The sequence below is a fragment of the Myodes glareolus genome, chromosome 4, assembly GCF_982192425.1.
Source record: "Myodes glareolus chromosome 4, mMyoGla1.1, whole genome shotgun sequence".
Taxonomy (NCBI): domain Eukaryota; kingdom Metazoa; phylum Chordata; class Mammalia; order Rodentia; family Cricetidae; genus Myodes; species Myodes glareolus.
The window spans coordinates 13,598,018-13,612,325 of NC_142029.1; the positions used below are offsets into that span (position 1 = coordinate 13,598,018).

Genomic DNA, 14,308 nt, shown 5'->3' on the forward strand with positions numbered 1-14,308 from the left:
TTTTGGGAATCTCTTCTTTCCTTGCACCATATGGGCCTCAGGAATTGAATTCAAGTCATCAGGCTTGGTGGCAACTGACTTTACCCATAAAGCCATGTTGCTGGCTCAGGTCTGGCTTTTTATACAAGTGCTGGGGACCAAACAAAGGTTTTTGTGCTTGTGCAGCAAGCAGTTTACTGATGACCCCTCTCCCCAACTGCTTTATTTCTCGAGTCGAAAGAGAAACAAAACCAACTATACAGTTCATCTAAATTACTGAATTTGCTGGTATAAAGTAGCTTATGATACCGCCTGCCCCCCAATCCCACACTTTCAGCATCTGTGAGACCTGTGGTAATGTCAAGTCTGTTAGGAACTATGTTGTCTCTATTGGTCTCTGTCTCAGGGAGCATGCGGCAACAAACAGGGTGTTGATATTTAGCTGAGTGATACTTAGTTGAGTGTAATCACAAGTGCTGGGATTTCAGGCCTTTGCCACCCTGCTCTGACTTCTCTATGCCAGACAGCAAGAGCTTTATTGAGCCTTGGGTTCAGTCACTACCTGAACTCCTCACATCTGAGGTTTAACAATGGGTTTGTCATTTCCTCTTCCTGGAAGGAGCCTTCATTAGCTGAGCACTCCTGCTCCATCCATGCTGCTGTCTGACGACCTCAGGTTCAATCCTCAACCAGACACACAGGAGAGAGGAAAATAGAGGGAAGATACATTTTTTTTTTTTTTTTGCTATCCCTTCCCCCAGATTATTAAGACAGAGTTCATCTCTGTACCCTCAGTTCTTTGTGTGCTGGGTGGCTCATGGATAAAGGAAAAGGGTTACAGATCTTCAGTGTACTCAAAGAGCAGATCTGGTGAGGATGGCTTTGCTGAGGGTTTTGTATATTGGGGAACTGGCAAGGTGTTGTCAGAGAGGGAGGTGACCCTTCAACCTGATTTTAGATGTCTCATGGTGCAGGGTACCAAACAGTTAAAGAGAGCAAGCATCCCTGAGAGTGGCAAAACAGTCATGGCCTGTAGAGCAGACCCCCATGGCTGGCCCTGCTGGGACCTAAGGAGATCAGGAGGGGTGACAAGGTCTCTGATGACACTGGTAGGGAGAGGACACCAGCATCAGGTGAGCGCTCCACTCCCAGCCTGGACTTGCCCCAACCAGCTGCTACTTGAGGGTGTGAGTTGAAAGGGTGGTGAAGGTTAAAATGAGAGCTGGGACCTGTGCTCAGGGCCAAGTGCACCCAAGATGAAGGATCTGAACTGAGTAGTCAAGAACAAGGGCATCCTAAGATGTCCTAAGTACCCAGCTTTTCTAAGCCTGGGGTTCTGACTTCCCAGAGGGAGTGAGGGAGACAGGTAAGGCTGGGAAGGAGTTGTGCCAGCTGCTGATGGAATGTCTCATCACCCTTACCCTATTCCCAAAGCAGCTGAGACCCGCAAGAGCTCACAGTGCAGACCACTTCTCAATGTACAGACAGATATGCTTCATCAGCCCAGTATATTTTCATGGGAACCAGCCCTCTGTGTATCAATCAAGAAAAACAAGGCCTTGGGCTAGCAACATGACTTAGTGGGTAAAGGTGCTTCTGGACAAGCCTGATGTTCTCAGTTTGATCCTTGGTGGAAGGAGAGAACAAGCTCCTGCAAGTTGTCCTCTGACCTCCACACACATGTGGTGGCATAACCACACCAACCAACCCCTCACCCTATTCCATAATAAATAAGTACATAAATAGAAATTTAAGGACATTAGAAAACAAGGCCTCAAAATCCTTCCCCTCCCCATGAAAGCAAACACCCCACACTATAGTCCCTTGAGAGGAGAGCTTGGGCCTCTGAAGTTCTAATTCAGGTCAGGGTAAGGAAACAGAGGCAGATGGTCATGCAGTGCCCAAGGCAGGGGCAGGAAGAGGCTGATAATGCCAGGCAAACCTGGTAGGTCCCACAGCAGCACCCTGTTGCCTGTCCCTAGAGCCAGAGCCACCTCATAATGGGGTGGAGGGACTTCCTGTTGGGTGTGGTGGCCCTGGGAGCTCTGTTATAAAGGTATTTAGCGGGGTAGGGCAGCTCTGGAGTCTGACTCACCCTGAAGATGGAACGATAAGCCCTGGACTGAAAACCACGGAGCTCGGGACCAGAAACCATAGGCTCTTTAGTGCTCAGAGACTGGCAGGAGAGAACAGGATGCACAGCAGGGTAACAACAGAGGCTCTAACTTTTCTGGGCGGACTGATTCTATTGGGCTTCTTTTGGGGTTCCCAAAGGCAACCTGCTGCTGGGAGGTGCTGTCTGAGGGTCTCCTCGGGAAGACACTTGTCTCACCAGTCTGTACCCATGGACCTGGAGCCTGCGACGGGTGGAGCATGTGCGCTGCAGGTCACAGCCCAGTGGAAATCAGGCTGTTTCTCACTGACTGTGTGGCTTTGGGAAGGTTAGGCCTTGGTTTCCTCATCTATGGAAACAAGGGCAATCATGGTGACATCATCATACTATTACAAGAAGGAAATGACGAGGGAGAAAGGAAAAAACCTGCAGTTTGGGTGGGCGGGTAGTGGCTCCCGAAGGCAGGGAGGAGAGAACTGTAGAAAGAGCACAGGGCTACAGATCCCGAAAGCTTGCATCTACAGAAGTCACAGTGGGCTTCTATTCCCATGCGTCTTCTGTGATGCTCTCAGCAAACCTCTGAGCAGAGAGGATATAATACCTGCTTCATCCAGGCCACAAGAAGATATGTTAGATGATGCCTTGGAGGGGCTGGAGAGATGGCTCAGCAGTTAAGAGCACTGGCTGTTCTTCTAGAGAACTTAGGTTCAATTCCCAGCACCCAAAACTATAGTCAAAACTATAACTCCAGAGGATCAGGAACCCTCTTCTGGCCTCCATATGGGCACCAGACATGGGCATGGGTCTTCTGGCCCCCTCACTCAGAGCTCAGAGAGTGTGGCATGGCAGGCTGGGGATAATCAGGCCAGAGATGGGTCACACACAGCAGAGACCATAGCTACCTTGTGGGTACAGCAAGTCTCTAGTGGCTTGTGAAGAGAAAGAACAAAGTGGCCTGGCTAGCAGCTGGGAGAGCAGCAAGAAAGTCAAGATAAGGCCCAGGATAAGAGCTGGAACTAGGTCGGGAGTCAGGTAGGACAGGCTGCGGAGAGACTGGAGGAGGCAGCGAGGCTGAGATTCTGCTAATGACTCACTGGGAATATGAAGGTGCCTTGGACAAAGGAGGTGGCAGTGCTAAGGGGACAAAGAAAAAGGGTGGGGCCACTTTCAGGCAGACTGTGCAGCAGCTGAGGATGGTTCATGCTTGCTCAGATGTCCTCAGCAGTAGGAAAGAGGGCCCTGGTCACAGAAGAAAGGCAAGACTAGCCCCACTGTCCACTGAGATCAGGGTAGCAACATGCAGGGCCAATGCAGTTCCTACCGGCATAGCATGGCCTTGGGCCTGGGACCATCAATATCCTATACTTGCTGGAGAAACACAGGGAGCTGGCCTCAGGCCAAGTCAGCTCTTGTTCTTGCCAAAGTGCAACTGAGCATCCTGCCGCAGTGCAAAGGAGGTAACAGGTAACTCCTCCAGCATATTTTCTTTATTAGTCCACAAATATTGACCAGACCCCTGGTGCTAGGAACTGCACTGCAAGCTGGGAGCCAAGGAGTAAAAGGAAAGTACGCACCAAGAATTCAGTGCAATGGGATTCTTGACTGGGGTACCTGACTGGACTCCAAGGCCAACGACCACACATATACACAGGTCAGGTTTTAGAAGGTACAGCTTTTTGGAAAAAATCCAGAACTCTTTGGATTCTCAGAGGAAGGGGGGAACTTGGACCCAGAAAGGGAACGGATGGCACCAACAGCATCTAAAGAGGGTAGTGGCTCCCAGGGTGGCTGGGGATGGTCTCCAAAGTACACCTCACCTGTCTTGCCCATTAAAGGATGAATGGGAGAGGGCAGAGAAGGGCAGAACAGGGAACAACTGATACAGATGAGTGAACACAGGTCCCTCCCAGTGCCCAGGGCTTCAACCTCACCAGCAACAGCAGGAAGTAACTGACTGGAAGGTTAGGCAGAGGGCACAGCAAAAACCACAGTCCCCCTTCCCTTTACAGAGAGCCAGACTAGACCGGTTCATCTGGGCAGCCCAGTACTTTGAAAGGCTCCAAACTCCCACCTGGGTTCTCCCTATAGGAAGCCCTGAGGTATACAGGAAGCCCACACCACGGGCTTAGACTGGGCAGAGGGCAGGCAAATCCTGTTATCCATCCACACCCATGGTGAGGCTACAAGCAAAGTGCAGGACCTCTTTGAGACAAGTGGCCCTGGTGGTACTTCAGTAGGGAACCTGGGTAAAATGTCAATGCAGCTCTTCTGCTCCATGAGACCTACTGTAGGAATGCTTGCTTTGTTTACTGGCATCCAGGCAAGGTCCAAATCCTGATGTCCAACAGTGGTGCTCATACCTGACTCTGTGGCACTCTTCCTAGAGAACCAGCTGTTCCCTCATTCCCACCCAGCCAACACTGCAACTCAAATAAACCCAAGAAAGCTAACAGCCAGCTGAACTACTGGAACCACACAGACTTAAGTATTTATGACCTGATCCTAGAAATGGAAACTCACCTACACTTGTCATGGCTTAAACAATATACTCTTTTGTTTGTCTCGGGGCATACATGCGAGTGTGTGTGTGTGTGTGTGTGTGTGTGTGTGTGTGTGTGTGATAGTTACATATGCCAACAACAGCAGAACCAACACTAAGAGAATGAACCACTGGGGAAGGACCGGGACAGTGCTGACGGGGCTTCCACCACTGCCTCTGCATTAGTCTCACTGCATAGATGGGGAGCTGAGGCTTGGAGATGCCTCCCACCTATCCCACTGTGCAGAGCACAAAGCAAGGGGCTGTGCTTCTAGGTGTCTGTCTGCACATTAGGTCTTTCTGCCATACACATCTGCCCCTCACCCAAAGGCTCTCCTTCTCTCATGCAAAACTAACCTTTCCTGCCTCTAAAAAAAACTATCATTATGTATATGTGCTTGTGAGCTGTGTGTGTAAAGTCCAGATGACAACCTTGAGTGCTTTCCTCACGAATGCTGTCTGTCTCTCATTGACCTGGGACTCACACCAACTAAGCTAGACTACTAACCAATGAGTCCCAAGATCCTCCCTTTTCTGCTTCTTTGATGCCATGATTCAAAGATGTGCCACCACAATGGCTTTTTTTGTGGGGTGGGGGCAGCTGAGATAGCTTTCTCTGTGTAGCCCTGGCTATCCTAGAACTTGCTCTGTAGACCAGGCTGGCCTTGAATTCAGAGATCCACCTGCTGAGTGCTGGGGTTAAAAGTTTATGCCACCATTACCTGGCTTCAATTTTTTTTTTTTAAAGCATGCTGACTTTTTATATGGTTTTGGGGATAAAACTTTGTTCCCTATGCTTGTATGGCAAGCACTATACTGACCGATTTGCCCAACCTTGAGGCATGTATCCCATGATGGTCTAGAGTGCTAGGGTTGCAGGCCTGCACCACCACACCTGGTTTTAAGCCTTGACTGGAGAGTGAACCTAGGGCTTTTGAAAGCTAGGCAAACACTCTACTAACCGAGCCCCGTCCTGGCTCAATCTTGCTTATTTCTAGAGAGAGCAGGAGACATAAAACCCAAGTAGGTTCAAAAATACCAGAAGGCATCACACTAGGTCCTAGTGATTAGGAGGTGAACACTACTGAGAGCTGGATGCAAGCATTCATTCCGTCCTGTCTTCCTCCGATGAGTGATAACAGTACGGAGGAAACTTAAGCCACTGAATAATACTGATATTATTAATGTAACCAATTCTAGCCAATTAACCACTGTAAACACTTCATAAGGTCAGCATTCCTCTCTGTTTTCGCAGATGAACAAATCAGAGACACAGTGTAATTAAGTAACTCATCCAAAGTCACATAGCCTGGAATTGCCAGGACCCCAATGGGAGGGTAGCCTTCAAGCCTTGGCTGCTCCCCTCTGAACACCTACTCCTTGTTCTGGCTCAATTTCTGCCCTGATGTGGCACACAGAGCTTGTCTATTAGAGCCTTAGTTTCTCTCTCTCTCTTTATACATATATGTGTGTACGTATGTACAGATGGATCAATAGACAAAGATATCCCCGACTGACTAGAACTCTCAATGTAGACCAAGGTGGCCTCAACTCACAGAACCCACCAGGCCTAGCCTCCCTATCAGACTCTAAAGCACTCTCAGGACATATCACAGGGTTGAAAGCTCTTCTGATGCCATTCCAGAGAGATATAAGCCAACCACCAAAAGGCAAGACTACTTCTGAACCGGAAACTCCAATTCTGAAAACCACAAGTAGCTACAACAATTTATGTAGGTGTTCAGAACAGTGCTTCTCACAGCGGAAAATTGGAACTCTGACATCATTCAGTCTGCTGGGCACAGTCCAGAGAGCCAGTTGCTCAGTGAAACAGACATAAGAATGTGAGCACACAGCTGAGTCCCACACTACAGAGCCAAGGTTGCTACTATGGCAACCATGCTTACAAATGGCTACAGATTGGAGCTGCCCAACACTGTAACTGTGTGTAACATTTTTCCATTTTAATTCTGCTGTCAAAACAGTTTACCAACAAACAAAAGCAATCAGGAAATTCAGCTGCAAGGGGTTATCTTGACCATACTAACCCTAAATTGCTTCCTGACCATGGCTGGTACACAGACCCCCAAAAAGCCTAGTCAGTGTCTTAGGACCTTTTACAAGTTCAATAGCACCCCACCCCCAGCATCGCTGAGGCACAAAGAGAGGACTGGCAGAGGCCTGCATAGACCCTTAGGAACCTAGACTATACACAGCAGCAGATTCAGCAGTCATATTGCAGACCTGGTCTCTTTAATTAGCATGAACACCTCCATTATACAGGGCTAAAATTTTCAGCTAAGACACTGATGCTAAACAAAGAGGTCATTTCTCCCACCTTCTCACCTGGCCTCACTTCCCCCTTTTCTTGGAGGTGAAAAGCTGCCTCTGCTGCAGAGCAGAGCCCTAACTGTCAGGACTTCCTCACCTACTCTCAGCCCGAGTGCTAGCAAACCAATCACAAAGCCCTGAGGAGGCTGCAGGTTGCAAGACTTCTGGATTGTGTGACAGTTTCATGTTGCAATAGAGAACGTACCTGGTACCTTCTTGATGGTAGACAGTCACGGTTACCAGGAAAGGTCAGCTAGTCAGTCAGCTAGATTCTCTGTCCCTGATAACAGAAGCTGATTCCGAGGCCAGACCTGAAGAGCATACGGGCTTCCCTCCTCCTCCACAAGCCCCAGCTAGTGGCTGGGACTCAGGCTGAGTCAGGAAGGAGGGAAGGTCCATCTTCCCAGTTCTCACCATCCTGGGATCCTGTGCTAATTATAAGGACCCAGAAACCTCATGGCCCTACAGATGAACCCATGTACCTCCCACACACCTCCAATCCAGCTCTGCTTGTTTATACCATGCCTGGGTCCTCCCAGACAGTTCCTTGACAAGCGCCAACAGCTTTCACTTGTCAGGCAACAGAAGTATCAATGACCTGGCCAGAATCAACTGTTGAAGTAGGGGGCATAAAAGGATATATACAATAAAGCCACTTGCCCAAGTTCTCCTTTGACTTCCATATGCATGAGGTAGAACAAGTCCCCTTTTAAATACTTTTTTTTTTCTTAAACAGGATGTAGATCAGTTGGCAAAGTGTTTCTAGCAAGGGAGAAGTCCTGGGTTTGATATCAAGTATCACATAAACCAGACATGAATGGCACCTGCCTGAAATCTCAGAAACAGGTAGGCAGAAGTAGGAGCATCAAGAATTAAAGGTCATCTTTAGCTACAAGAGACTCTGTCTCAAAACAAAACAAACAAACAAAAATAGGGTGAGGAGGCTCAGGAGGTGAAAAGAACATGCCACACAAATCTGCTGACCTGAGTTTAATCCCAAGATCCTATGAAGGAAAGAACTGACTCTAGCCTCACACATGAGTATTGGCACCCCCACCCACCAGCCAGCACCAGAGCGAGGACATTAGGACTCCAGCTTCAACGCCTAGAATGAACTCAAACCCCTAGATTCATCCCCTGTGTACTATTGACAAGGCCCTGCCAGTCCACACTGTGTGAGACTGGCAACCTCACGTCTGACTCATGAGCCCCATGAAGTTCACTGCGCTTGCTACCACTGAAAAGACCAGAGTTGGCACAGGACACCCCAAGACCAAGTTCTTTGCACAGAGGAGATATATTTGCCCCAGAGGAGACAGAGGAGAGGAAGAAGGGGAAGGGAACAAAGGAGAAAGGGAGGGGACATTTGTCCTGGGGACAAAGGATGACTGCCTCTTGTTAGAGAGGAGACAGATGTGGCCCTAGGCAAAGGACAGTTTATAAATGAAAAGGGGAAACCCTATATTAGGATAAGTTGGTTAATTTTGACTGGACAGGTTAATTAGGGCCAAAAGTGGGTTTTTGATTGCTGGACTTTAATACTGTGATAGCTGGACTCTGGTGGTCAGCCTCAGGATGAGGAAGTGGCCATATAAGGGAATAGACCTTGGTGGCTAGCTTTAGAATGTAATCTAACAGTTTAGCAAGGAGAGGGAATGGGGGAGGGTAAGACCTGCCAGTGCCATGTTTGCTATGCTCAGCCGGCTACAGCCCTTCAATCACTCAGCCTGCAGACCTTTTTCTTTTCTTTCCTTTTTTTTTTTTTTTTTTTTTGGTTTCTCGAGAAGGGTTTCTCTGTGTAACAGTTCTGGCTGTCCTGGAACTCGCTTTGTAGACCAGGCTGGCCTTGAACTCGCTGAGGTTGTCCTGCCTCTGCCTCCCAAGTGCTAGGATTAAAGGTGTGCACCACCACTGCCCGGCCAGCCTGCAGACTTTTAAATAGGCACTGGACTTGTCAAAAAGTCAAGTCTGCTTTTCCTAAGAAAAATCTGGCGGGGCAGTGGTGGTATACGCCTTTAAAGGCCAGCCTGATCTATAAGAGCTAGTTCTGGGACAGGCACCAAAGTTTAAAAAAAAAACAAAACAAAAAAACTCAACCCAGCCAACTCCAAACCCATGTGCCTGAGTCTTGTCATCTGGCGAGGCAGGCAGGAACTAAGGTGAACTTGCTGCTCTCAGGGAGCTGGGGGCAGGTGAGGAGACAGCAAGTGTATAATCATCACACGGCAACAACACCACAGGGGACTGAGATGGTGGGAACCAGAAAGGATGAAGCCTGCACCCACCTGGAGCCCAAGTGGGCATGGCAAGGATCATTAGGGTTATAGGAAAGAACAGTATGATAAGGTTGAATCCTATATCCAGGCAGAGGGAACAGGGCAACTTCCAACGGTGTAGTGGGAAAGTCCTGCTGACAGAATACAGAAGTCAGCTGAAGAGGGAAGACAGACAGGTGGCAACAATGTAAACAATCATCCAGGAAGGACAAAGGTCGCTGGTGGAAGCCACTTAAGCAGCAAGCTCAATGTGGTTAGGAGAGCCATTCAGGGATAGCAGAGTGGGGCCTCTGATGGTCTGGATGGATGCTGCAGTGCCAAGGATCGCTGGCACATCTGCTCACACCTCCGCGAGAGGACACATCAGGCTCTGCAGACTCTTCATAAACTGGGATCCGGTTATCCTATCCCAACAGCCTGGTTCAGGACAACTAAGGTAGCCGGTTGTTAACTCACAACTCACAGCAGATAAAGGCTACATCAGCCTGTTTACTGCTGTTTCCTGGCTGCATCACACTTTCAGAATTCTCAGATTCTCAAAGGACCATGGCTTGGGTCTTTCTATAGCAAGAGAGTCACAACCATGGACCATTCTTAGATCAAATAAAAAGAAAACCACCAACTTGTGGCACTGCAAAGGCCTCAGATATTATCTAGCTCAGGAGGAACTAGACCCAGCAGCTAGGAGAATGTGTAATAAACAGCATCTACCAAATTAGAAGGTTTCAGGCAAGAGCTGGGAACTGGCATGTTCAATGGCCCGCCTACTCTCAGGACCTAACTCTAGCACAGAGACCAGCTAAGAAGCTAAGTCAGAGTACATCCCTCTTCAAGACGCTGAAGCAGGAGGAAGTGGCCAACTGTCTAAGGGCTACTGTGGTCACCACAGTGGGTTCTGGACACAGAGCAGGTAGGACAAGAAGAGAGAGAGAAACCACAGGAGTGATGTAATGTCTCCTCCAGGGCTACAGTAGACTTAGATAAAGTACACAGCAATGGAAGTGCAGAAAGCAGGCTGGACCTTAGTTTCATTCCGTCTGCCTTATCATGTCACTGGGAGCAGGGCGGAAAAGAAGGGCCATTATCTACTACAGAAGCCTAAAGGGCCCCACACTCACTTTCCCAGCAAATCTTGAAGTAAGAAAGTGACTCTGGCCCTGCTGATCTACAAACCACACAACACTGGGAACTGTGAATGATGTCCTGCAGAGAGGGAGGGCACAGACACCTCTCTGGTGACAACAAAATGGACTCAAGATTGATTCTGAGAGTTGGAAATAGTGGCCAAGTATCTGTAATCCCAGCACTTGGAAGGTGGAGGCAAGAGGCTCAGGTGGTCAAGGGGTCAAGATTGTCCTTAGTGGTGGAGGTTAACCTGGGCTATCAAAAGTACTGGGATTACAGACTTGCATGACTAAGTTCTCTTTTTAAACACTTACAGGAGCTGGAGAGGTGACACGGAGATTAAGAGTACACACTACTTCCAGAGATCCTGAACTTCTTTCTCAGCACCCAGATCAGGTGGTTCATAGCCTATCATTCTAGCTCTGGGGGCCTTGATGGCTTTTTTTGGTTTTGGAGGACAACTACACTCATGTGCACATAGCCCCCCACACACACACACACAAACACACATGGAAATGCACATAACTAAAAAAATAAAAACTGAAGCAAAGGCAGGCCTATCACTGTGACTTCAAGACCAGCCTGGTGTACCAGTGAGTTCCAGGCTATCCAAAGCTACATAGTGACACCCTGCCCCCTTAAAGTTAAGGTCTCACTTTGTAGCCCTAGTTAGTCTGGGATTCACTATGTAGACCAGGCTAGTCTTGAATTCACAAAGATCTGCCTGCTTCTGTCTTCTGAGTGCTGGGATTAAAGGTGTGTGCCACCAAAGCCAGTAAAAATAAATCTTTAAACAAAAATACACAATCCTTGATTTTCCTTTAAAACCAGTCAGCATTGATTTCTGTTGCTTGGAGCGAAGTGCTTTGTTTACACATGGCACTGACGGCAATGACCTCACACCTAATGATGTGTGAGGGTGAAAAGCTACCTTGTTTTCCACAGGGCAAGATTCTGTGTCCAGAGCCGACTTACAAATGGAGATGCTGTGCTGGGAGTTCACAGTGCGGTGTTCTGTGGCTACCACAGAGGCTGGTTGTCCACATGAGCAAGTCAACACCCTTACCAACCTGCAGGCTGTCACTCCCTTCCCTCCGTTCTAGCACGAAACCGTGTTCAGAACAAGCCCCAACACCAGGTATCCGAGTTTCTGAGCTTATCTGGAGATCGGGATATTTGGGTACTGGGGGCAGCAGAGGGCAGAGCACACAGCTACCTATATACTCTTCACCAAAGAATAGTTAGTCTACCTCTGTTGGGAATGCTGTGCTCCAGGAGGAAGGGGATATTCAAGTAGCTAGCCAAGTCAACCCAATCAACCCAGTGATCAGCAGGATGACAAACACTGCAGAACACTCTCGGAACCCAGAATTCGAAAAGCAAAATTCATGTCAATTTCCAGGCAAGTCAGAGGTTGTGGAGCAACAAAGTGTGCTGAGAATCCTAGGAGACTACAAGCTATTTTAACCCCGAGTCTGGTCAGCTGCTTCTCAGTGTCACAGTCTGAGACAGGAAGACAGCTGTCTCCTCTTTGGTGTGATCTACAAGTGATAAAATCCTAATTAAAGCCATTTGAACCACAAGTCAGAACTGGCACATTTATTTGTGGGAAGTACTACTTAAACGAGGACCTATAATCCTCACCTACACTCAGGCTTCCTTGGGAAACACAGCTTTAATTCATGTGCTCAGTGGAAAGGTTGAGAAAGATCACAAGTGGACGGCTCTGACAACTGTCTACTGTGGGACCCCTTGGCCGGAGTTTTTGGTTCGGAGTTGCAATTTCTTGACCTGTGAAGTGACAACCAACTCTGAGGGAAGGAAACATGAGGGAACGCCTATGATGTGACCACTCTGTGGCTGGCACAGAACAAGTTACCTAATCAATAGGCATCAACTCCTAGGGATAGAGAGAGCAGAGGCTGACACTCTTGCCTATGTCTTCAAAGTGGCACCCTCCTATACTTGTCCCAAGGTCACCTAGCCTCTCCATTTAAGGTCAGGCTTGTTGGCACACATTTGTAAGCTCAGCAGGCAGGAGGATGAGTTCAAGGTCAACCTGCACATCATCCAGTCTCCTCCCACTTCCCAAAAAAGGTCAGTGGCAAAGGTGTTTACTGCCAAACCATCACCTGTGTTTAATCCCATATAATAGGACAGAGAACCAAATCCTATAGGTTGTCCACTGACATATATGCATGCAAGTGTGAGTGTGCATGCATGCCCACACAAAAAATAAGTAAATTTATTAAATATGTATCTTTAAAAGCAAACAAACCCTAAGTACATTCCAGCATGCAGCCTCTTCCCTTCACAATGTCATACAGAGAAAGACCTGCCCTTGTCCTGAGATGACACAGATCTGCAGATTCTAACTGCATACCCAGAACTTGAGTGCAAGCCAGGGAAAGTCACAGCACACAAGGGACACAGAGGTCGGAAGGGACTTCCTGAATCTAGAGACTCCCACTCCAACTGCTCAGTTCTTGCCCCTCCTCAGCCTAAAGTCCTTCCTCCTATTCCATGTCTTCCATTCAGTCTCTCAAGTGTCTTCTAGTCCCTTGGCCAGGCAAAGCTGTGAGTTATACAGCCTGGAACAAAGACCCCAGAAGTGGACAAGATGATGAGAAAAAGTGGGGCACACGCACCCACACTGTTTCAGAAGTTTCTACTTCCATGTAGCCCTTGCATGTAAGTGTCACCCTCCTTCCAGGATGCTGATGGCTTCTGTATCCCTCAGCAGTACTGGGTAGTATACGAGATGGTAACTGGTCGTGTGCAGGGTTCAGCCTGCCCCTGCTGGAGATGAGAGTGAGCCTCCTCCCCAGCCTCTACTCCCTGCACGGTGGGCAGTGGCACTCAACAGTAAACACGATGACAGCCCCACACCCCGCTGGCAGTGAGCCTTACAGGAGTGACCTCAGCAAACACTCACTTTCACTTCCTATGGAGAAAGGACCTGCCTCTATGTGAGGAATCCAGCCACTGCCCAGCCCTAAGAACACTGAGGGCTGGAGGGGGGAATCGCAAGAACAAGTACACTCTGCTCCAATCCCTAATATTTTCTCTCTAGACAGAACAGCTCTTCTGAGCCCTGGATCAAAATAGCCCCAGAGTGCAGATATTACTCCCGAAGGGGCTTTGCTGCCGAAACAACTGCTTTTCTTCTTGGAATTCTTTCAAGAGTATAAGTTGTTGTTTCCCTCCAAAGCAAGAGTACCCATATTAATGGCAAGGCTCTGAAGGAGGAAGAAGAATCCCACATCACAGACACATCAGGCTCTGACCACCAGTTACTTAGGAGGAAGGGATGGAGCTGGAGGTATGGACGTAGTATCCATAGGGATTTGTGTATGCTGGCAATGTGTGAGGGTCTGGATGTGTAGGTGTGGGCCAGGGGTAACTGTGGGGAATGTTTGGGGTAAACAAAGTATGAGTGTGGTGAGGGGAGGTGCTGAGCCAAAGTATTTATTAGGGAGTTGGGCTATTCAATGTTTTGGGCTGAGGAGTCTGAGGAACAAGATGCACAGCGTGTAGAGAGAGGGTGTGGAGTATACATTGCTGTGTATTCTGTACACGAATTAAAAATGAGCTGGGAGCATGGGGGTGTCACAGCTGTTTGTTGTGGGAAGGTATTCTTCAGAAGTCCAAGATGCTACATGGAATGTCTTCACCTGGAAATAAACAATTAACTATACGAACTGCATTTTTGTTTTTGGGCACAAGATCTCATATGACCCAGACTGGCCTCAACTTAGCTGTGTAGCTGAGGATGGCTGCAGACTCCTGATCCTCAGCCTCAAGTTGGGACTGCAGTGGTTATAGGGAAGTTCCAGCACCTATGTTATACAGTGCTAAGGAAAGGACCCCAGGCTTTGTGCAAGTTCGGCAAGCGCACTGCCTGCTGAGCTACAGTCTGAGCCTACACTATTATTCTTAGTGTCT

At 48.4% G+C, this 14,308-nt stretch overlaps 1 protein-coding gene and 1 long non-coding RNA gene across 2 annotated transcripts in view; one reads left to right on the forward strand and one right to left on the reverse strand.

Annotated features, from left to right (window-relative positions):
- Ccdc12 (coiled-coil domain containing 12) overlaps positions 1-14,308 on the reverse strand; it is a 55,403-nt gene that overhangs the window by 25,824 nt on the left and 15,271 nt on the right. The window lies entirely within an intron of this gene.
- Positions 2,041-11,946, forward strand: LOC125393754 (uncharacterized). The gene is made up of 3 exons (XR_007229931.3): positions 2,041-2,185; positions 11,309-11,501; positions 11,766-11,946. It is a non-coding gene; the product is annotated as an uncharacterized LOC125393754 (long non-coding RNA).